This window comes from Amblyomma maculatum, chromosome 8 (genome assembly GCF_055883805.1).
Source record: "Amblyomma maculatum isolate TAMU_Amacu chromosome 8, ASM5588380v1, whole genome shotgun sequence".
In the NCBI taxonomy this organism is placed as follows: Eukaryota; Metazoa; Arthropoda; class Arachnida; order Ixodida; family Ixodidae; genus Amblyomma; species Amblyomma maculatum.
In genome coordinates this window covers 91,967,525-91,992,726 of record NC_139351.1, presented here as the reverse complement: position 1 = coordinate 91,992,726, position 25,202 = coordinate 91,967,525, and the positions used below count along the sequence as shown (strand labels likewise).

Below are 25,202 nucleotides of genomic sequence, written 5' to 3'. Positions count from 1 at the left end.
AGACCCAGGAAGCCTGCGTGCCTCTAATTCTTCGTATAATAAAGTTTTTCCTCCTCCTTCAATGTAATATCCTTCCCGACTGCTTTCCAGTCTGGCTGCTTGGCTCCTGCAAAGACAACGTACGTCTTCTCTGCACAACTTGATTGCTTAAGCGGCACCTTCGCGCATCTCTGACAAAGCCTGTAACTTTTATAGTGTAGACTAGGGTGGTATGCACGCTATTAATTAATGATCACTAACAAAGTGCGCAGAACCTGAAAAAGCGTGTTTTAGTGCTACCTGCACCTAAAAGTTAAGTACTCTGGCTAATGTAAATGAGGCGCAGTCGGCCATTTTTGTGTCCACGGAATGAACAGGGCGAACGTAGTATGTATCTGTCGTGCGGTACTACAAGCAGTGGCATCCGCAGCTATATGTTGTTTATTGAGCTATCGTAGACTGTACTAGACGCGTGCACAGTGTAGACAACGGAAGCTGAAGAGCTTCGCGAACGACCTCGGCATTTTAAGGTTCCGAAAGTACACGAACTCCACTCGAACGAGACACCTCACCAAGATGCGACGTCACGTATGGCTGGCACGGCTCAACCGCACAAGTATCACCGCCGGCATGTCAAAATGATCTGGACTGGAATCTTCCGGATGTGCCCTAGCAGCCAGCTCCTTGTCACTATTCGTGCACGACTGTTCTTCACGAACTCGGAAGATACATTATGGGTAAAAGAGCAGCGCGACAATGTATCGCTTCCAGTCACGCGCATGCATGCAGCGCGCCGCCAACACCTCCTCGTCGTGTTTTGCTGCAATCATCATCATCATCATCAGCCTGATTATACCCACTGCAGGGCGAAGGCCTCTCCCATATTTCTCCACTTAACCCGGTTCTGTGCTAGCTGCATCCACTTGACCCCTGCGAACTTCTTAATCTCATCCGCCCACCTAACTTTCTGCCTCCCCCTGCTACGCTTTCCTTCCATTGGAATCCAGTTTGTTACCCTCAGCGACCATCGGTTATCCTCTCTTCGCACTACATGTCCTGCCCATGTCCATTTCTTCTTCTTAATTTCCACTAGAATGTCATTAACTTGAGTTATTTCTCTGACCCACTCTGCACGCTTTCTATCTCTTAATGTTACCCCTACCATTTTTCGTTCCATAGCCCTCTGGGTTGTCCTCAACTTAAGTAGAACTCTCTTGGTTAGCCTCCACGTTTCAGCCCCATAGGTGAGTACAGGCAAGATGCAACTGTTGTACACTTTCCTCTTGAGCGATACCGGTAAGCTGCTAGTCATAATCTGCGAGTGCTTGCCAAATGCGCTCCATCCCAATCTTATTCTTCTTGATATTTCCTTTTCATGGTCTGGATCTGCGGTTACTACCTGTCCTAAGTAGACATATTCGCCTACTATTTCCAGTATTTCGCTACCTAATGTAAACTGCTGTTCCTTCCCGAGGCTGTTGAACATTACCTTAGTCTTCTGCATATTGATTTTCAAGCCTACCATTCTGCAATAAAATCCTTCAAAGAGGGTTCGCTAAACTTTATGTTTGCCGTACTTGCCACATTCGATCAGTAGAAGTCGAATGTTCGCATCGTCTGTGTCGGCTGCTAATAAAAGCAGACCGCATGCAGATTCGGCTAAGGAACGTAGGCGTAGGCAGGCAGAGTTGTTTTGCAGTAGGTTTGAAGAACTTTATAAACTTATTTATCTCTAATAACAAACCAAATTTAGCTTGGCCAAAACTGCGCTGTATTTCAAGAGGTTTGTTGCAAAAAGTTAATTCGAACCCGCAAGGCAATGAGGTGGCGCCACCGGTATGGCTGTCAACGATCGCTGTGACCTGTGGCAGCGGTTTCTTTTTTTGCTCCCTTACCGTCACAGACGATGCAAACATCCGACTTCTTCTGGTCGATTGAGGCAAGTACACCAAACAAGTTTTGTATAAAAGATACTGACTACCAAACGCCATTTTTATGCAGAATATCAGCTACAAAATCTCAGCGGTTTAGTTGGTATAAACGTTGGACGGCACGCGAGTTCGTCTGCTTCAACCGCGGCTCTTAACCCAGCCGCTTGTAACGTAGCTGCGTTCTTCGAGTGGTCAGTAGGCTTGCGATTGGTTTCTTGTGACGAAGCTCGTCCGTAGGACAAGGAATTCATGAATGTCGCACGTATTTATGCGTGGGCACCGGTCGACGCTTACCGTGCAGTTGCGCATATCGACGGCACACGGGTCGGTACCAAAGTTTTGTTTCGTACAGGTCTCTGCCCGCATCGCGCACACTTCTCCGATAAATCGAACTGTCACTCATGATACCGACTGAGTTTTCATAACAACGGTGCTGGCATGAGGCAGAGTGGCAGAGCAAACGGGCGCGCACCAACAGCTAAGCTAACCGCCGCCCCGTACTAGTACGGCGTCGGCTGCATACATGACTGCAACGCTGGACGACTTTTCTTCACGATGGAGCTATTAATTCGAAGGCATTATAATTGCTGTTCACGCCTGACAAACTAATGAGGAAATGGACATGAAGGGTCGCGCTATTCTCCGTCACCAAGGACTGCGCTATTGTCCTGGAGTTGCCGCCTGATTTCAACATGCGAGGTTCTGCAGGCAGGGTACGACGATGTGGACATGAAAACGGCATCCTGCCCGTATTGCGTGCTTGTAACTAATGCAGTTTAATTATACTACCAACAGCGTTTTGCTCTTACCTGCTTGTGAGTCCGTGTGGCCCGCTTCTTCACATCTGCGTAGGAAAAAAAAAAATACTCGTGAGTTACGGCGTTCATCAATGAAACGAGTGATGCTGGGACAGCGCCTATGCGGGCCACGAGAACAGCATGGCTATTTGAAAAGCGCCGAAAAAGGCATGCCGTTGTGATCATATTGTGCGCCTGCACTATATTGCCGCAAGGGGCTTTTCAAAGGCTTGCAGCAGGCCTCCTGCTCTAGTCTGAAGTCGATTGCGAGTTCAGCAGTATGGTGTAAGCTGCATAGCAAAACTTTGCTTACATTTCTTTTCTTTGAGTGAGTGAGGTGCGAACCGGTGCAGAGCGCCGTTCCTATCTATTCTCAAACCAGACTAATCGTACTTGCACGAAGGCGCGCCTTAAACAGGGTTTTCGAATTTTTTGTTCTCAAAGACCGGTAGTCGATCAACAAGTGGGCTCATATAGGCCGCTGGACATCCACCGAGCAAAGCCAGCTTCCTGGCTGATATTTTAAAGCATATCAGCCAGAGGTGCGACAAAGCTACGAATCCGCCCAGCGGTAATTTTACTTTCAACGACAAACTATTCAATTCCATGTGTTAAGGCCCCTGGAGTCAAAATTTAGTGAAAACCCCTCGTGCACCTTATGTATTTGTCATTTTATCATCGACAGGATGCACCGTATGTGATAATCCACTTCTGCAGCTGCGAGTGCTGAAACACTTAAAATTTCCCCCCGATTTGCTAGCGGCAGAAGCTTGGAATCAAGCGCTCATATTTGCAGCAATTCAAAAAGAATAATTGTCACAGTTTAAATGATGATTAACATTCCAACTAATTCCAAGAAGAATTTCGCCACTGAGGCACATTGCATCCGCCATTTTTAGTCAACCTTCCCGATTCTTTCGATGTTGGCTTACCATAGAGGTAGTGCAGTAGCTTTTTTTTTTTCTCCATTTCTTTTTTCATTTTTGTCTGTGGCAACGAATATGCGACACACATGTATACAAGGAGTATATAATTAATCATTATTTTAACTTGTTCGCCCTTTGAAACTTACATGTGCTCCACCCTGGGTTAAGAACGGAAGCCAGAACTTTTGCATAAGTAGATTTTAAAGGAAACGTTTAGTGAATAATTTAGGCAATGTGCCAGCGATGTGGCGCTGTTCAAAACATTTGGGCAGGACGGCAGAGGAGACAAAAAGGTCACTCAGGTTATTGATCACACGTCAAACCTCAAACCACAATATGAAGAAATCCATGCGATGATTCGGACACAAAAACCGAAACAATGCCTGTGGAAGCGGCGACAAAAATCGAAGGGGAAATTGAAGCTGCATCTAAATGAAGGAGGTAAAACAATTTCTTTTTCTACAGGGAGGTGGAACTGGCAACAGAAGTGGCGGCAAGCACACCACATTACGGGACCACACACTCACAGGATGTCATGCTTCGGAGAGGAAAGCTAGTCACGAGTGGAGGCACGAACGGCCGCCGCCATTATCGCCCTCGTGACGTCAGTGAAGCAGAAAGCTCTCGGTTTTGATTGGTCAGCGAGCTTTACCGTGCACTAATGGCGGATATTTCTGCTTTGATATAAAGCTAGTCACGAGTGGAGGCGCGAACGGCCGCCGCCATTATCGCCCTCGTGACGTCAGTGAAGCAGAAAGCTCTCGGTTTTGATTGGTCAGCGAGCTTTACCGTGCACTAATGGCGGATATTTCTGCTTTGATATAAAGCTAGTCACGAGTGGAGGCGCGAACGGCCGCCGCCATTCTTGCCCTCGTGACGTCAGCGAAGCAGAAAGCTCTCGGTTTTGATTGGTCAGCGAGCTTTACCGTGCACTAATGGCGGATATTTCTGCTTTGATATAAAGCTAGTCACGAGTGGAGGCGCGAACGGCCGCCGCCATTCTTGCCCTCGTGACGTCAGCGAAGCAGAAAGCTCTCGGTTTTGATTGGTCAGCGAGCTTTACCGTGCACTAATGGCGGATATTTCTGCTTTGATATAAAGCTAGTCACGAGTGGAGGCGCGAACGGCCGCCGCCATTTTTGCCCTCGTGACGTCAGCGAAGCAGAAAGCTCTCGGTTTTGATTGGTCAGCGAGCTTTACCGTGCACTAATGGCGGATATTTCTGCTTTGATATAAAGCTAGTCACGAGTGGAGGCGCGAACGGCCGCCGCCATTCTTGCCCTCGTGACGTCAGCGAAGCAGAAAGCTCTCGGTTTTTATTGGTCAGCGAGCTTTACCGTGAACTAATGGCGGAAATTAATGCTTTGATACAAAGCTAGTCACGAGTGGAGACGCGAACGGCCGCCATTATCGCCCTCGTGACGTCAGCGAAGCAGAAAGCTCTCGGTTTTGATTGGTCAGCGAGCTTTACCGTGCACCAATGGCGGAGATTTCTGTTTTGGTAAAATTACTGCTCAACGGCTGGAACAGGCGCAAATGATAAAACGGAGCCAGTGATTTTCAGATGGGTCTCGCCAGCTGGACAGCTCCAGTTCTGTTGACGTTTCCGGCGTTCATCTCCCTGGAAAGGTTCTTCAGTTTCCCTTTTACGAATATTTAGCGCTTGATAGTAGTAGAATTATGTTCAATTCAGTGCAGTTTCATTTGCAGCAGTACTTCAAAACAGAATTAGTCGGTCCCGCTTCTTTGGGGTCCTTGACACACACTTCGACGCAGCAGGTAGTCGAGGAAGCGAAGCTACCACACTCAGCATTTTGTGAGCCTGCGTGCGTGGGCTGTCAAACAACGGCAGACATTTTGACACCAATGTTACAAGCTTAGTCAAGGAATTTTTTTTTTTTATTTGGTAACACCGCTGAACCACTTGTGAGTGCAGCGGTTTTGCATAGCGTTACCCGAGCCGTACACTCCATGGTTTCACTTTGTGTTGATATCGTCTACCGCTACAGCCAGCCACCTATAGCTTTGCGCAGATGGCGGCAAGCGGTTATAGTATTTGTTAGCACATTGTTGACGACGCTATGCTAAAGTTCTCTAGTAAACATGTAGGTGAGGGGAAATATGGGTCACAATTAAAGGCGAATGTTGTAGTAGGTTTGGGGGGACGTATGAACAGTGGTTTGTAGAATAAGGTGAATGACCATGAAGCTTGGAGAAATTGTTAAACTCACGAAGTGTGGGAGAAAAAAAAAAGCAGAATTTGTTGTTACTTTTGTGTCATTTTTTAGTTGTTTCCAGTCTATTTGCTTGCGGATATCGCAACCAACCAGTCGAATGCGGTTAGTGCGAGTTGTTGTTAGGTGTTTACCTGTGTACCTTCAGAATGCCAGTGTTAAGTGGCATCGTCAGTGGGACACCTCCGCAGGCACGTGGGGAGGCGTCTTACGCATTTTACCCATTAATGGTCTCCCTGAAAAAAGGGGGCAGAAATGGTTCAGAGTTTAGTGGGGTGTTTTTCTTGTATTCAACTCTGTTAAAACACTGCGCTTGGTGTGCATGTTTCATTAAAGAGACTCTGAGTACAACTGCATGCTTTTTGTTCGTTTCTTTCTTTTCTTTTTTTTTTTTTTTTTACAGGGGACATCGACAATGTTGTTGTTTTCTGCGAGTGTATTGCCATTTGTCCTGTAGTCAACGATATGTGTATTGCTGATAAAAATGCACTGAAAAGTTTTTTCAGTCTACAATTCAAAATTAGAAACGAATGACCATGATCAGGAGAATTTTCGAGTGGTTGGCAAGGTAGCTTATATCCTCTAATTTTCGTGAACCAAGAAAATGTGTCGATGGATACAATCAATAGTTTTAGGCACCGTTTTAGTTAAAGCTTCGCATTTGTCCTTAGGATGTGGTAACCTGTCGATACGGGCCACTTTCAGTTCGTCCTCAGTTCGTCCCCAGCGCATGGCTGGATCGCATTTTGTCATTTAAATGAAATTCACCAAAGGGAACAACTTGCTAAATTCTTGCTCGTAGCAAACTAGTTAAATGGTAGCATTCTTTTATTACTTTTCTCGTTTTTCTTTTCTTCATCAGCATTATCATCAGCCTGACATCCACTGCGAGGTATAGTGAACTAAACTGAACTGCTGAGGCATTTCTCATATCCCCCCCAGTCTTGTGCCAGTCGCATTAGTTTAATCCATGGAAGCTTTCTAATCATCTGCCAACCTAGCTTTCTCCCTCCACCTTCTACGCTTTCCTTCCCTTGGAATCCAGCTTGTTGCCCTCAGCGACCATTGGTTATACGTGCCCTGCCCAAGCAATTTTTTTCTCGATTTCCTAGAGTATCAGGAAGTCACGTTTGTTTCCTGTTTATTTATTTATTTATTTATTTATTTATTTATTTATTTATTTATTTATTTATTTATTTATTTATTTATTTATTTATTTCGAACCTGCTGCTAGCCTCTTTCGAGGCTGTTTCATGATTAGGGTACATCATGATAGTTTTAATCACGTGACGAAGCATCCATCGACTACGAAAGAAAACTTGCACAACAGAAATAACGTCGAAAACAAATCATCATGTGCGATAATATGAAACTGTGTGGTATAACATCCAATGCAACATGAGTAAAGTTGAAATAAAATTGTTTAACTAGTGGAACACAAATATCAGAGCTTAAAGGCTCAAAATAAAAAAAATTATGGCAGATCAGAAAGAAACCTGTGCAGAGATTCACAGCTAACGACATCCTCGGGTAACATATTCCGTTTCCCAATCGCTTGCGGCAGTAATGATATATACGAAACTATACTCCGATAAATGTTGTATATGTTTGGTTTCTATATTTCTTTTAGGTGAAGAAACTAAGTAAAGCTCATAATCTATCACTCTCGTGGTGCTAATCTGCTGTTACTACTTTCCTTAGTGGACGTATTCCGCTACCACTTCCAGCGGCTCGAGATTGTCGGTTCGCACTCGCCTCGGAACAGCACTACAGACAATAGGTACGAACGATAAAAACGAATGCATAAATGCACACGCATTACGTAGAGTTTAGAATTTCGTCATGACAACTTTACGCTCATTGTCTTTGTTTCGTGCAGTGTCTTTAAAATGTATTTATGCCGACGAGCTACCTGGCTTAGGTCTTTAAAATATGGTAGACATTTCAATACATTTAAATTTTTTGAAAAAAATTTCCACTAAAGCAATAAAATATGCTATAAATATAATGCACATAATTACTTGCAGGATGTCTGCACGTAAATGCATATTTCATAACATGCAACTTGTTTTTACATATTTGCTGGGTAAACAAACGGCACTTGGAATCGGGATTCATACCAGTGTCATGATTACCCATCTCCTAATTTTTCAGCCTATTTTCTAGGGCACCAGATGGTGGAATCTCTGTGGTACCCGATCATGTTGGGATCCTCCTTATGTCTAGGTGGTACATCACTTTGTAGCATCTGAATAATTTTCCGACATTCGGAATGCCTAAAAATGTGTAAACGATATCTTCTAATAAGCGTTATTGTTTAGAGAAATGTCTCTTTGTGGTATATGATCTTGCATTGTAGGTGACGCTACATTGCTTGTATTCCGTTCGGTGGCTTATACCGTGAACACTGAAGCTAGTGAGAATCTCAACAAAGTAAGTTTCGTTCGCGGTGAGGAAACTTCTCGGTGGTGACAATGCACCGAAGCAAAACAAAAAAAAAAAAGCAGCAAATTAAGAAGCAGCCCCAGCGGTAATTAGTGAAGTGAATCTGATGAGCCTCGATCGGTCTAAATTACATTCGCAACTCAAAATGCTCGTGCGTTGCATGCGCAAAAACGGTTCGTTCCAATAGGTAGCATTTTTTTACCTGCATTCAACATCGTTAATCGTATCAAGTGCTACATTTATTTCTTGTTTGCTATGATGCTTATTATGTTCCTAAACAAACTCGGCTGTGTAGTCAGTGATGTCCCATTTAATGTCTGAAAATTCCTTCAATTAAACACAAAGTTTTTTATTATTATTTAGGCCCATTTTTCTTGTTGCAGCTTAACAACTGCGTGAATTTGACAACGTGAGGCAATCGCAATTCCTAACGTTTCTTGACAGTACGTAAAAACTTCTTTTCGTCAAATGTTTCCGCTAACATTCCTTGGGAAAGAAAAAATTCTTATGAAACATAATTATGTTTAATACTTCAGCCATAAAAAATGCCAAAATTAAAAATAAACATGTAAACTTGTCTTCAAATCAGCTTAGATCGACATTCATCTTCGACCCTTGAAGTAAGAGACATCATCTGTCTATGGCTTCCGCACAAAAAATCTGCGATTTTAAACGAACTAAGACAGGTATATGGGCAGCATTAAATTTAGCTCTTGACCTGTGTTCAGTAGCCATTTCTATTTTACTTTACATCGCTCTCGAAAAGAGAATAAAGATATCTTGTGTCCAGATGAAAATAGCCCCGGAAAAATATGTACTCTTAACACAGATTTGGAGAGTACATTTTAATGGAAAAGCTCTTTTTCATATTATTTTCGACGGCATATACTCTTCGGATGGAACCAAACGAGAACATAACCCATAGATATAGAGTGCGAATTTTCCCCATTTTACATGCAGCCACAGTGACAAACCAATCAAATCTATGTGTCCACGTAAAAGAATCCGCGAAAGTGCACATTTTCTTCTGATCTGACTTCAATGTCGAGCTGCGAAGCACTGTTAGTATTGGTATACGTTGGGCTGAACATCTCGACTATGCACTTGGGCCGGCCGAGGAATTCTGGTGTAATTCTGACCACCCGTGATTCTTTAACATGAACTGACATCGCAAAACACGCTAGCATTCTTTGCATTTTGCCTCCGCCGAATCGAGATTCATATACCCGTGACCCCGGACTGGCTCAATAGTCAAACGCCAAGGCCACCCGAGTCTTCGTTGCAGTTAATGTGTATGCTATACGCCGCTTTTCGATGGAGGCGAAAAGCAAGGCGCCCGTGTGCTGTGCGATGTCAGTGCACGTTAAAGAACCCCAGGTGGTCGAAATTTCCGGACTCCTCCACTACGGCGTCTCTCATAGCCTGAGTCGCTTTGGGACGTTAAACCCCATAAACCAAACCAAGAGTGGAGAGCTTTAGCATATCGTTAACGTGCAGCACTACCTTCAGCCCCCTAGAGGGCATTCGCTTGCTGTAACGATGTGGAAAAAGAGTGCGCTAAAACTCTCTAATAGCGCAGGGAGTTTTCTGCGTGGGAATCTGACCCGATAGCATACATATATATAGGCGTGCGGCGGCTGGAGGCTGTCGTGGCATCTGAAGACAGCGCGCACTGAAGGGATTTGGGCCGCTAGCTGTGACTAGAACACACTGACTGGTGCCCTCTCTCTTATATTTAGGGCGTTGTGCTCCCGTGGCTGGCTCGGCCGGGAGGGGGAGTCCGAAATAACACCGACCTCGTGTGCGTCGGTGAGGACCGGAGCGAGACTCGGCCAACACAATTCCTATCCAGCGCGCTACCGAAGTATTACGTTCAGCAATTAATCACGCAAAAATAACTCGCGCTCCACATTTCAGTGGGGGTTTTTGGCGTTATAGTACGGCTGAGCTTTTCTAAAGTGTGTGTAAAAATTGCGTAGTTTGTCGCAATGGCATGGCGATAGCGTAAGCATGCTGCTCCGTCTTTAATGGCCGTGCATAAAATGCGCATAAAGTTTTATAGGGAATTTTTGCGTTACAACATGGCTTCATTTTAGTTAAAACTGTCAATAAAAGCAAGCTTGTCGCAATGGCATGGTCATCGCCTAGCATGCTGCACTGCCTTTAGTTGCTGGGCATAAAATGGCCTATTCGGCTTTCGTATAAATTAATGCGTTTTATTTTCTAGTTATATGTGCTTTTGTCGGTGACTTTTTTTTTTATGCGAGTGATCAAATTAGGAGCTATGTCCCATTATCTTTTCTGGCACCTTCTAGATACCTTTGATTGCATCCATTTAAATAACATAGCAGAAAACACTGCGCTAATAGAAACGAGTCGCCTGAGGACAAGAATAGGCACACGACTAACGCGTGCTAACAGTTTGTGGCAAGTGCAGCCGCAATATCGGCTCCATGAATTGGTACTGAAGAGATCGCGTCGCATACCATATTGAACGCAAAGAACGATTCAATCTTACGGTGTTCATCTCAGCTGGTTAAAAAAGGGATTTTTTTATAACTAACCAATAATTTTGAGGGCTGTTCAGGGCTTTGATGAGCGCGCAACAGACACCCGCGCAGCTTGGGCTACCACATCGGTCGCCCACCAGACCAGAGCATTGCCGCATGGCCCACACCATTGAGTTCTGTTAGATATCAGAGAAACATCTCCTCCGGTTCTTTATTTAATCCATGTCGCGTGCACGGGAAAAAATAAAGATGTAGGTTGCGGTAAAAATGACTGAGGTTGCGAGCTTTGGCCATAACTTTATAGGCACAACCTGTGAGAAAGGAAGCAGTTGAATCGCACTGCGGAAGTAAATTCTTAATTATGTATCGAACTTGTAAAAGGAATTGAGACCGCGCAGAAAAAAAAAAAAAGCCTAATTCTTACTAGCATTTCAAGAGTAATTTTACACGCTCAAAAGAATCTTAATTGTTCGACTGACCGAAGATGCCGCCGGAGTCCGAGAACTACCGGCCTGCAACTAAGGGGACTGTCCCACCTTCCGGGTCTAACCCCCGAAGAGCGGGATAGTCACTCTGTTGGACGAATAAAAGTTCCTTCTCTCTCTCTCCCTTTCCTGTATTGCTTCGACCTCTGCCACATTACACGCATTGATTGATTGATTGATTGATTGATTGATTGATTGATTGATTGATTGATTTCTGAACTCTACCTGATGCTTGGCCATTACTAATACACGTTGGCATACCGAAACTGAAACGTTGAAAAATAAATTCAAAAATTGTCTCACAGCATTCTCATTCGTCGTTGGCGAGGCGCGCCGATAACAGGCGCTGTAGGACGTTTTGCCTGTTAAATAGGGTTTATCGGAAATGCAGTCAGAATTACATTTAAAATTAACGCCTGGCCAGCGCATTTACGTCACGTCAACAACACTCTGGTGAGCTCCTTCTTAAAAGCACACCGAACAGTGTTCCGCGGCTCCACACGCTTGAAGCACGTCGCGCCTGCCTTCGGAGCGTACGTGAGCGGCGTCACCGCGTTGTTCTGCATCAGTTGCTGTCCCGCCGTGTTCATCGATGTTCGGCTCCGGACAGCACTCCTCTTCCACCTTACTCCTGCCTCCAAGTCGCCGATTGTCTAACGCTTTATTTTCGGACGCTGTCCCTCGTCGCACTGCGGTTGGGGCGCTAAAAATACGGCCTCACCAACAGCCACACGCGAACAAGGGGGCGTGGGTGTATGGTGCACTGGGACGCAGACGTCTTACTACAGGCTCTCTCCAAGGAGACCCTCCTGAGTTACGTGATACACCTCAAGTCTGACACGTCTCAGTAGGCTCAGAACAGGAAAAGACAAGACTTTTGGTGAACGACCATCCCTGTCTAGGAGAGTGAAATCGAAGACCGATTTCCTGACTTTTTTTTAAAGCCTTAATGGCTTTATCAGAGAGATTTATATTGTTTGTACACAGTCACTTTTATCTACGCCATATCATTCGTAACATATTTGTTCGGGGCCGGCACTTCGCGCCTTTCAAAACCTGCGCTATGCTGAAAGCGCAACAAAGAAAGGAGGTTTTTGAAAGTCATCCTTCAGGGCCGGCTTGTTGAAACTTAGCGCCGAAGATAATTGCGATTTATGAATTCTAAAACCAAAATCCCCTAATCTCTAATAGAAACCAGGCTCCGAACAGTCACGCTAAAAAGGTAACTATGAAAAAAATTGCAAGGGACTTTAGCGACTAAAGTAGTGAAAGGCGAAAGCCTGAGTGCTGCATCTGCTGCGAAACTAGGACTATAGTAATTGATTAATTATTTAGACATAAATTATTCACTAAGTTGGCAATTAATTAAGCATTAATTAGTTTATTACTGAATTGATTGTTTAGTCGTCAATTAGTAATTAATTAAATACTTTATCAATTAGTAATTACATATTTAATTACATCGTCATTAATGAGACGCATTCGCGCATACTGTGGCGGTGCTCTATGATTGGTCGAGACTTCTTTGACGTCATCCCGCCTCGGCAAATCAGAGCCGCCTCAAAAGCGGGACACACTTTGTCCACGACAGCATGAGCCATTAAGGCTTTCGCCTTAACAGGTCAACCAGCATGAGTCACCTGTCTTCTTACATCCGTAACACCTGTGTATGACTACAGCGGAAAAGTAAACTTTATGCCCCTCAAAATGTCTATTTTAATAATTTGTGGCGAAGTTCACTAAAGCACCCGGTATATGGCAAAGTGGAATAGCGCACTTGTCTGCTCCTGCGTGCAGAATATAACACCGTTTGTTACGAGCGAGCATTAAAATGATCTGATACCGGTACCGACCACGACTTGTGCAGTGCACAGTTCAGCGCAAATACGACTTTGGGCTCAATCACAGATCAAAAATCACTTTCATTCTCTAAACATCCCTTCCTATCAAGCCTTGCGATCCGCACGTCTTTCTTGCTTTAGACAACGAAAGAAGGAAGTGTCAGACACTTCTTGTCTCCCCAAGAAGAATAAAAATGTGAATCTCTTTGCGTATTTTAATGAGTGCTACAAGTGGTTCTGTAAGCGTTAGTATAGTAATTATTTTTTGTAAGAAAGGTAAATCCATAAATTGGGCAGTGAAAGTGATAACAATACAGCAATATTTTTTTCGAAAAATTTCTTCTATATAAACCATCTGCTTCAGTGCCAGCATAAGTTTTCTAACTGCAAGTGTGACGAGCTGTAACTTTACTTGTACTAGGCTAATTGGCCGAGGGAAATGTTTATTCTTTTATTGAAATGATTAATCACTATTTATAACTTTCTTTAGTGTACTGTTCAATATAGCCAAGCTTCCTGATATACAGAAGGCAAGCCCGTTTAAATACAGCAAGATGTATAAATTTCCTAATGAAAAAAAAAGTGTTCATTTTATGGATTCAGCATGTTACACACACACACACACACACACACACACACACACACACACACACACACACACACACACACACACACACACACACACACACACACACACACACACACACACACACACACACACACACACACACACACACACACACACACACACACACACACACACACACACACACACACACACACACACACACACACACACACACACACACACACACACACACACACACACACACACACACACACACACACACACACACACACACACACACACACACACACACACACACACACACACACACACACACACACACACACACACACACACACACACACACACACACACACACACACACACACACACACACACACACACACACACACACACACACACACACACACACACACACACACACACACACACACACACACACACACACACACACACACACACACACACACACACACACACACACACACACACACACACACACACACACTTAATTTTCGCCTGTTTCAGAAGGACGCTTCGAATTTCATCTCGGACCATGCAGCAGTAGCACTGAAGCAAGGCTGAATAATAGATTTTTTGGCACTTCATAGTCAGAAGGAGTTGATAAGAAAAAACAATTAAATAGGACGTAAACGCAAAGTGTTCTACGCAATTCTTTCTTGTGACGACATCCTATTATTTTTTTTTCCTGACATTTAAATAGACGATGTCCAAGCAACCAGAATGCATGCCACTTTCAATAAGCATTTCTTCAACGTAAGAGGCGCCTGCGTTCCCTAACCGTCGTATGCTAAGCCTGGCGCGACCTCGTACACAGCGCGTGATGGAGCCGAGCCGCGCGGCGTTCCCCGTTTTCATTCCGAGGCCCGTGCCAAGAATTCGGCTTTCCTCGTCTCGTCGTTCACTCTGTGAAGCGAGGCCGTGGCGCCGACAGAGTATTTACGCGGCATCTCCTGCTACTGACGGTGTTTTGTTCCTTACTCCAGCTGGAGTTCAACGTCACCACGAGTCCTCCGCATTCAAGCACATGCGGCGACTTGCGATGCCCGGATATAAACCGCCTTGTTTACTCTGGCTTAGCTTCGCTCGTCATGACTTGATTATGCCGCTGTTGACGTTGGCCCGATTCGCTGTTGCCTTCCGGCTGAAAGTTATGGGATCTACGGTTACGAGTATTTCCGGATTTCTCCGACGAGTGCGCGCATTGATTCAGCGATCAGTCTAAAGTTAAACGGGTGTTTTTCACAAGACCTGTCGGATTATTTCAACGGCTTCCTCGCGTTAATTGGACATTAAGGAGATGATTCTTAGGCGATGTGTGACTTTTACAACTCTTATAACTGTGCGTCATGCGTCGTCTGCTAGCTTTCCCTCGACCTCAGTGTCGTATAGTCGTCACGTGACGCAGCTACTCCCTCTGCCTGTCGAGGTGTGATTTTTTGCCTACTCTTTTTTCTCTTTCTCTTTTTATAGCTTTATTCCCTTGTTCACCGGTACACTCATAAACACAGATATACCGCAAATTCATTCTGAATACTCCAACAAACTTATGTTTGTAGTGTCGTCTGCTATAGACCAACTTCTCATATTTCAAGACACGTCGCTGAGTACTCGTGGCAGCGATATAATATTATTAAACCCTATTATTGAAGTCATTACACTGAAAGGTCACATGGCCGAGTTCGCATGACCAATTGGTGACCTAAGCGTCACGTCGAAGACTGCCAGGTGAATTTGGTCGGGAGATTGAAGTTGTGACCACTGAGACTCGTAGGTTACGCGATCAATAAGTTTATGGGTAAATGGCTGGCTAGGCACATGACCCGTTGGTCACATTAGTCCTCGCAGCTTTACTTCCGAGCACGTCCTATTGTCACATCCATTTCACTCATACACCAGTCGCTTATGAAAGGCCCCCACTGTTGAATCATTCATACACGGCTCATATGCATGGGGGACCGTGGATTGCACGTACGCCCAGCATACTTTACTGGCTTTGGATCTTCTTTTTTTTTTTTTTAAGTGTGTGTGTGTGTGGGGGGGGGGGGGGGGGCTGATATTTCCCTTGTTCCTTGCAGCTAGTGCCTAAACAACGTCTAAAGCTCGATGCAAAATGAAGCAGCAATCATAGCCGAATGTTCAGTAATGGGCGCACTGTCCTCGATTATTTGATGACCTTTCCAGTATTTTTGTTGTGATGGTTACACTTTGCCATATTCCCTGTACGTTGGGTTCTTGCAATAGGTTTCAACTCGACAGCAGCTTAGCGGCTCATGCAGATGGCATTTCCTCTGCGACACACGCTTCAAGCATTCCAACCAAACCCCTGTCATCCTCTCCATTTTGAGAAGCCCTTCTACTAAGCTACTCTGAGAGAATCCACCGGAAGTGCCTCAGTCCCATATTTTTAGTGACCTAGAAATGGGAGGAGGGGAGCGTGAAGAAAACACCGTACTTACGGAAGGAGACAGTTCGCCCTGTCTGCGCGCCTGTACCCTCTCCATTCTCACCGACTCCGAGTATACGTATAGCAAGTCTAAAACGGGAGGACCGAGATGTGTCCTCCCCTGTCGCCAGCAGGTGGAGTCGCGCGCATTCCTCTCCCCTGAACAACCGCTCTTCCACACGTTCTCCTCATATCATCCTTCAAGTTCAGCCTCCGAGCATCTGCCGCTCCCTCTCCCTTATCCCCTTCTTCGCCCTTTTCACTTTCTATAGAGGCGGTACCAAAACTAGCGCTCCCTCAGTTATGTGGAGAAAAACAAAAATCGGGGCAAAATTCAGTACGTAAATGGCAAGGAGCCAGGTTCTCTGTAATGTTTGCAGCAATACGTTTGTTTGTGTGTGTGTGTGTGTGTGTGTGTGTGTGTGTGTGTGTGTGTGTGTGTGTGTGTGTGTGTGTGTGTGTGTGTGTGTGTGTGTGTGTGTGTGTGTGTGTGTGTGTGTGTGTGTGTGCGTGTGCGTGTGTGTGCGCGTGTGTGTGTGTGCGTGCGTGTGCGTGTGTGTGTGTGTGTGTGTGTGTGTGTGTGTGTGTGTGTGTGTGTGTGTGTGTGTGTGTGTGTGTGTGTGTGTGTGTGTGTGTGTGTGTGTGTGTGTGTGTGTGTGTGTGTGTGTGTGTGTGTGTGTGTGTGTGTGTGAGAGAGAGAGAGAGAGAGAGAGAGAGAGAGCCGACCATTCTCATGACGTCGTGGATAATCCCTTCAACCATGCTAGCTTGACAAAGCAGGGTGTGATAGATGAAAAGAAATTCACAAAGGCCTAATCGCATGAACTCGCCTCATCAAGAAAAATCAGTCGACGAAATTGGATGAAGGGCCTCCTAGGCACATTTGCCGCTTCTCTCTCAAATTGTATCCGACTGTTATCGTTTTCACTCCTCCATCCCAAGTTGGGGATCCAAAGTCAGTGGACAACCCTGGCAAGTATCGCATTCTGAAACCAACACCTTAAATCACGCATATTTTGTAGTTAAATGTCCTTTCTAGATTATCATGGCGTTTAGGAAGAACGAATTGCAACTTTTACAGGTCGATTTTATGTTCACCATAAGAAAGTGATTGTAGGCGAAGGAGTCGATGGCCTAACTGCCGGCTATGACGCTGGTTTATTATTCATGCTTGTTCCAGTAAGCACACAAAGTGAGTAACTGGGACAGTACGGCCATCGCGAGAAATAAGAGACGCCTTAGAGCAGACGTGCTTGCCCCGTCGTCTTATTTTGCTCCCTCGCGACCTCTGCGTTCCTGTTCGCCCCTAGCCTGTTCAGAGCCTGACAGATGGTCCTCACGGCTCGGAGGAAAGGAAAGCAACAAAAAGAGGAGAGAAGGCACGAAGAAGAACAGCGGGGTGTTTATTTTGAGACCAGGGCCCGACGTTCTTGGCGCCCATAACGCGACCAGCTTTAGCCTGATTTCCCAAGCGCTGCTTGTTTGGGTTTGTAAGGGTTCAACGCGTGTCCGAGGCCAAGTGTTTTTATTATTTATTTATTTTTGCTTTGTAAAATAGCTGCCGCTGTGACGTGTTCGACCAGGTGTACGCGATTTAAAGACGGCGGCTCGTAACTGATGGAGAGCTGAGGATGATGTCAGCGAGAAACCATTTTCATTCGGAATGGCCAGGAGAAGCGCAGTAGCATATGACGCTTACTCGGCTTATTGTGGCCTTCTATTATAGAGCGGTATCTTTTCGCAGTTCAAGGTAACCATTCACTACTTTCCATCAGTTCTGTTAATTCTTAATTAGAGAATTATGCGCGAGCTGGCAGATGTGAGCCTTGTAAAGCATACAAAAAGGCGTAATCCTACCATTCCAGTTTGTTGTAAAGTTAAAGAAAAAAAAAAAGAACTCGCGTGCATCTCGGGTGTTTAATTATCCGAAACTCGAAACGACATAGATTTTTTTCAACTAGTAATACTTGTCTTGTTCATTACAGCGCACTGACTCGCTGCACGAAAGTGATGTGATTGAATTTATAGCGCAGAAGTTGCAGTTATTAAACTGAAAGCATTCATAAGAAAGCACACCTTGTCCAGTGCTTCAGTAGCTCTTCGTATAGTAATGAACTCAACATGATAACTTTATCACCCTTTAGGCTTAGGTGAGAGCAGGCCTTTCGATATATATATATATATATATATATATATATTCCCGGAGTACTTCAACGGGATATCGTCGACTGGTGTATCCTTAATGTCGTCCTCGGTCTCACCTTGACTTTGGTGGAAGATTATGGCTGCAACTGGCGTTGTGTATAGTTTTATTTGTTTTAATTTACGACTTTCATTGTTCTAAAACGCCTCTTCAGCGTGTCGTGGAACAGAGGCAGCAACAGCCAAAGCTACATCACGCGTATCAAAATTGGCTTTGCTGCATAACTGGTTTGTCTAACAGGCAAAGCACGCTTTACAGGCGCACGTAATGGGTGGGTCGCAGCGAAACGGATGACAGAGCTGGCGAGAGGAATGCAAAGTTCAGAGGCCCTAACTATCTCGGCCGAAGAAGTGTTCGTTTACTGGCTTGCACCTGTCAGTTTGACAGCTGTAATAACCCGGCATACTACGGTCGGGTGACGGACAGGCGCTGGCTTTTTTGTAACGCCAACAGCGTTAAGAATTCGGCGATTTAATTTCTGACTCCAGCTGAAGCTTCCGCTTCAATGGCAACAAATTCGAAGAAAAAATAAAAAGCACAATTCATTTTTGCACAAAGCGTATGGAGTGTCCTAGAACCAAGCGCATGGACTGTGGGACAAAAATATTTATGGCTGTTGGGTTAACACGGACTGTGCTGCCAGCAAAATTTCAATTTAAACCACTGGGGTAATCATGCCTCACGGGCTTTTTGTGATCGCGCACTGAGCCTAATCTAGAAAATAAAACGTATTTCGATGTCGCTAAGTGCACGGTACTGCAACTTTCATTGCTAAGATAACAAGTATACGGCGGAGTAGTTGGCGACGTAGCGCGCTTAGTGAAGTGAAGAATTTGGTGTTTGTGTCCACAAATGATGAGGAGCCGTTACGCTTTCAGTACACACAGAAACGTTACTACAAGGTGCCAACTCTAAGGCCGTTACACTTATAAATGAAACGCTGACGTCGCAGTCTCAGACAAATACGAAGTAGGCTTGTTGAAAAGTAGATAGCACAACAAAATGCTTCATGTATTCTTAGGGACCTCACTGTAATACATGACCCCCGCTGTACTTACCCCATTTGTCTGTAATTCGTAATATTACACACCACATGCGAACTAACGAAAGTATATCGTGCCAGGTGACGAAGCACTGTGCAGCATGCACGCTGCAAACTGTCACTGGCAGCTTTCGAAAGGTGACATACGTTAGAAAACTTCCGTTATTGATAAATACTTACCCTTACTTCAATCTCTTGGCAAATTCAGCCCTCAGTGCATTTGCAACAGGTTTTTATTTAGTGTTCATTTGAGACTGACAGCCAGGCTCGCTCTCCCGTCAAGATGATGAAATTTGTGGGTAAGCTATATTTAAACGTGTCAGTCGTGACGACGGGAGTTGGATCTCAAAATGTGACTTAGCGAAATTTGAGGTTGTTCAAATTTGAACAGAGCAACAGTTAAACATCCAAGTTCCCAAGGAGAGACGTTAGTCATTAAGCTTCTACGAAGCAAGTGATGAAATTCATGACGTAGATTTCTTTCTAAAAGTGCAGTCTCAACGACGTAAAGGACTTACGTCGGTGGAAGCTCTTGCTACGTAGATGAAATGCATTTGTGGGTTTTGTGTCAGTTGGAGAAATGGCCTCGGCACAAGACGTCTGGTTGTTAGCCACGGAAAACACGTAAGATATGAAGTATAACTCTGTAGCTTTCGCACTCCAAGATAATTTCTGTCCTGTATTGTCAGTGCTTCTACGCACGCTTTTTGAAAAGGAGTAGAAATAGAGGTTAAGAGACTGTCGTGTTCTCTTTTTAAGACATGAAAACTACGTTAAGCAAAAACTATGAACTCACTTTAGTTCTAGAGCCAGGATTATAGGCTATTTTAAAGAAGGCCAGTTGGTCGAGTCTAATCCAGGGTCTCTTACTAGGGCAACTCGCATAAAACCGAAGCCTTTATTATTAAACTTCTTTTCTTTATAGTAGACAGTGGCCGATACCTGGCAAAAACTATTACTCTGCGGATCAGTTATTAAACCTGAGGCGTAACACTAAAGGGGCGAGAAGGAAGCAGGGAGAAAATAAAAAGTACAAAAAACTGCCCTTGTTGCTCAGATAAGTAAAGAAAGTTCTTATTTTCGTTACTGCATAATGCACGCAGAAAGAAAAAAAAACAACAACTTTTACTCCTTCATAAGCGAAAGCATTTAGGCTTTTTGAAAACCTGAAATGGTACCTAAAACAGATAAGCCCCGGAATGGGTGCAAAATTATAGTAACCTGTTAAACAAACGCCCCCCCCCCCCCCCCCCCCCCCGATGCACTTTTCGAGGTCAGTGAGCACGCCTCTTTGGCTTACTGCTGATAATGTTGATAAATCATCATGCCGTGTTCGCGAATATTCCTGGTACTTTTCGATACTGATAAATGCGCTATGTACGCATTTAAAGCCCAGAAATTGCTGCTGCACAGTTTTATTAGCAAAATTCAGTTCAGTTCAGTCGTTCAGTCGTTTCCGACTCTTCGTGACCATATGAACTATATCACGCCATGCTTTACGGTCTCTCACTATCTTTCTAACATCACATAACTTCATCTGCAGCGCCTCAAAGATGCCATCTAACCATCGCGCTCAATGCCTACCCCTTCTCCGGTGACCCTCAACCTTTCCCAACATAAATCTTTCTCCAGCGACTCCTCTCTTCTCATCGGATGGCCAAAAGTAGCTGAGCTTTAACTTTAGAATTTGACCCTCCAATGAGCAGTCAGGGTTTATGGTCGACAATATCGACTGATTTGATCTTCTGGCCGTCCAAAGAACTCTCAAGAGTCTCCGCAAGCACCACAATTCAAGCGCGTCAATTCTTCGGCGGTCAGCCTTCTTCACAGTCCAAGTCTCGCATCCTTACATCACAACTGGACAGACCATAGCACGAGTTATACGGATCTTAGTTGGCAGTGTAATGTCTCTGCTCTTTACTAGTTACATAACACTTCTCACTGAGGTTATTTATGCATGGCTAGTAACTATACGGGAGCACAGACCTGTTCATACGAGCGCTCAAACGTGCTCATACGTGCGCCCTGACGTGTTGTGGCAACTAGCCAAGTTCCCCGCTACAGGCAAAGCTCGGCAGCAAGAAAAAAAATGGCAGGGTTAACTTACACTTTGGCGAAGCGCGTTTCGCTCCGCACTACGAGCTAACTGCGCTAGCGAGAGAGCTGTCTTGGTGTGCGTGACGTGCTATGGGGGTCCACGTCACCGCAGGTATTCTCGCTATGTGGGGAGGTGCCTAGAGGGTGGGAGGAGGAGGACGGAGCCAGGTTCTGCTGTGACCACGCGCATCACCCTGGAGACAGAGGTGGCGCGGTTAGACAGGGTGACACAGGTTAAGCAATGACACAGGCTCAGGTTCGACAGGTTTGACACAGGTTAAACAATGACACAGGCTCAGGTTCGATAAGATTTGTAAGCTTGGCGGAGTTCACTCTTCAGAAAACTCCAGCGCTCTGAAGTCATCATTTTCTTTTCCCTAAAATCAAGCCCAAGTTAAGGTTGTAACCAAACGCAGTTAAAAAGTCAGTACCTTGGCAATTGTTGCTCAATAATGCATAATGACTGAAGCTAATCAGGCACTGATTGACCCTTCGAAGCTCTAAAAGTAGCCTGATTGGTTTTAGGGCGAAGTCGATTTCTGAACACCGGAGTGATATAAATAAGAATAAATAAAAGTGCCTAAAGTTTGTCTGTGATAATTAAAGTTTTCTGCCAGTTAATTCAGTCAGTTCTCTGCTCCTGTTTTTTCACCGAAACACAGTTTATGGAATTCAATTCTAACGATAGCAACACAGAACAGAGTCTGTGACTTTGGCAAGCTTCTTCAAAAATGCTCTTTTACACGTAGATGCCTTAAGCGCACTGTAAGGAAAGACAGCTGCTGATGAGACTGTAATGAAAAGTATGACTCTGGCAAATAATAAAACGTTTCAAGCATTGTTTTGTTTTTTGTTGTTCCTTTCATTCGACTGTTGTTCTGATGGACAGAATTTAATAAAGCATTCTTATCGATACATCTTCTAAATGTTCACATGAAATGTTATACAGGGTTCCTTTAGCGGTATCATCATTGAAGCCGAGGACTAAACTCAATATTACTAGCGCAGGCAGAAAAAAAAAAGAAAAGAAGCCTGAGTGTATGTACTTCGTTCAGGCTTAAAGCTACTGCATACGCATCTAGAATGGATTAGCCTAGCCGAGGCTTACACGTTGTAGCAAGTAAGTGCGCTCTTATATGAATCATTCAGCTTGCGTAAACATACAAGGGCTCTCTTGTTCTCTTCGACTGCTGAATGCATACATTCCCAGCGCCGATGGATTCTCAAAGCTTCGTGAAAGCTCGTGTATACTGCTCATATTGAGAGCGATAGTGTGCATGCATTAATCTTACTCCGAAAACGTTCTTTGCAGTGGTCTATTCGTGACATGGATTCGAACCCAACACTTGGCGTGCGTATGAGCTCCCCTGCATTGTTGGGACAGGGGACACAGATACAAAGGAAAGCATCGGGTAGGGTAGGAAATAGTGTGGGCGAAATAATGGGTAGGAAGGCATTGTTGCACTGCCTTCGCTGAGAGACGCCGAGGTCCACACTGTGCCAGATGGTCATGCCATCACGTACTGTGACTGCAAAGGGAGCCTTCATCTGCCGGGTAAACCTACATTTATCGAAGTGTGGTCTAATTCTGGCTCTCACAAACTCCACCGTTCTTATCATCAGAAGTTATCAATTTAATGAGCCACCGAAACAGAACGTAGAATAATTGCCGTACGATTCAGCCAGCATCCATGCATCCCTCTGCGTCGTTCTCTGAAACAGTTGCATAAGCAACGTAATAAGTCATCCGACTTGCTCTAGACTTGCTCTATATTTCACAACGACAAAGTTAAGAATATCCCGACAAACAGGAACTGGTTACTTAGCGAAATAGTGCGCACCGACAAACTACACGAGGGTTTTTTCCACTTAAAGAGTAATCATGGTTTAAATTACATACAGGCCATTGGTGCCATTTTGAATCAAAAAGAAAAACTGAAAACAAATTAAAACCATTCGAGTAATAACGATGTAATATGCGACCAAACTTTAGTTTCGGAATTAACGGTGCCCAACATGCTTGAGTCAACCGTTGCACCGGCTAATAGCAAAACGCGTGTTTAGTAACGCGTAATGACAGCACGTATTAATGGCAAATCACATTCATACTCACTCCGACGTAAAGAACCCATAAGATGAGCAGGAGCACGATCAGTATCAGGTAGTTGACAAATAAACTCTGCCCCTCGCGCGAATCGAAGGACGCCATCGTTGCCAGCCGAAGATGGCGAACGTCCCAAGCTTTCGCTACGGGTGTACTATCCTGTGCGCTCGCAGGACCAGGGACCGCTGCAGCAACGTTCGAGAGCGATTCAAGCGCGGCGCCTGTCCCTCGTCTCCGGCACGTCTCACACTCTCCCGGCAAGCAGCTCGCGGAAGAGCTTGTTTTCAAGCCGTTCGTTCGCGATCTGGGGGATACGATTGGCTCATCGCCCGCTTCAAACAAGCCTTTTCTTTTTTTTTTCTTCGCGCTCTCCCACCCGACGCGGCGCTTTCGGGCTCATCTCTCGCTTATGATTGGTCTGTGACCGGCAAGAGGCTTGCACTCTCGCCTAGACAGCAGTTTTTTGTTTTGTTTTCCCTCCTCTCGTGAGACCCACTGGGACTCCTCAACCAGCTCCCCTCCGTTTTCCCTTCGTCCTTCCATATTTATTTTTCTGTTCTTCCCCGCTTATCGTTACTTTTTCATTTTTAGTTTTCTATCTTTTGGGGTGCTTTGGTCTGCCCCGCGTGGAGTGGAAGTGTGCGCTTTTTCACATTTTCACCCCAGGGAAGGAACTTTAATACATAGAATTCCAAAATTTGGCGCTATTTCGGAGGTTCCCTGACCAGTAGCGGATGCGAAAATGCCTTGCAGCCAGCGTGTTGGCTATCAGTATTTTTTTTTATATTTGCTGTAGGTCAGCAGAACAAAGATTCCTGTCCTGCTATTGCTGTTTAAAATGTTAAGGCCTGTCGTGCTCGCTGTCTTAGCACTGAAAGGGCGCATTTTGCATAGTTTACTTGCTTCGGTTTTTCTGTGCAAGTTTGTAAAACTGTGAAACATTGTCTTTAAGTACAGCTGTATTTGACCTTGTAACGACCAGGCACTGAAAACGTAGGATCAAACTGAAATTTCAAGATTTCATCAATATTGGCACCTTCGTCGCATAACTGTCAAAAATAAAAGTAGAAGCATTGAAAATGTAATATCCGCCTAATTAAATTTATTTAATGCTCAAATCTTCTTAATGTCCAAGGACATACTGGTTGCAAATACGCCGACGCATTTGTATGCAGTTTGCAGTTGTATGTTCATTTTTTGAATGAAACTTCATGTCGACTGTCTCTGTATGTAGCAGCACAAATGATTACCTTGGTTTGAAAAATACGTTCAAGGGAACTGTCTCTTAAATATGCTAAATCTTTATGTTGCTCTGCGAGCAGAAGTGAAAATTATTCGCATTTTTGCCCTCGTGTTTAAGGTTCCATTTGTAATTCTGAACTCTTCGCCTTTTTTGTTTTTGCTGAAAATGTTTTTTTTTTCATGCCGCGATTCCGCCATATTTGAGCTGTTTTTGTTGATACATATCATTTCGCGTTTTCTGCTGCCTAGGTACGGAATAGGAAATAATAGAGCTCACACACGAATCTTAATATTTCTGCGTTGTCGGGCA

The 25,202-nt window shown here is 44.6% G+C and overlaps 1 long non-coding RNA gene across 1 annotated transcript in view; it reads right to left on the bottom strand.

The window, feature by feature from the left end:
* The window catches only part of LOC146181805 (uncharacterized), a 29,163-nt gene extending 5,219 nt beyond the window's left edge, over positions 1–23,944 (bottom strand). The window contains exons 1-3 of the long non-coding RNA XR_014700292.1: positions 23,660–23,944; positions 21,557–21,740; positions 2,720–2,754 (exon numbers count right to left, since the gene is read on the bottom strand). This is a non-coding gene — a long non-coding RNA (uncharacterized LOC146181805). The remainder of the gene's footprint in view (positions 1–2,719; positions 2,755–21,556; positions 21,741–23,659) is intronic.
* Between the last annotated feature and the right edge of the window lie 1,258 nt (positions 23,945–25,202).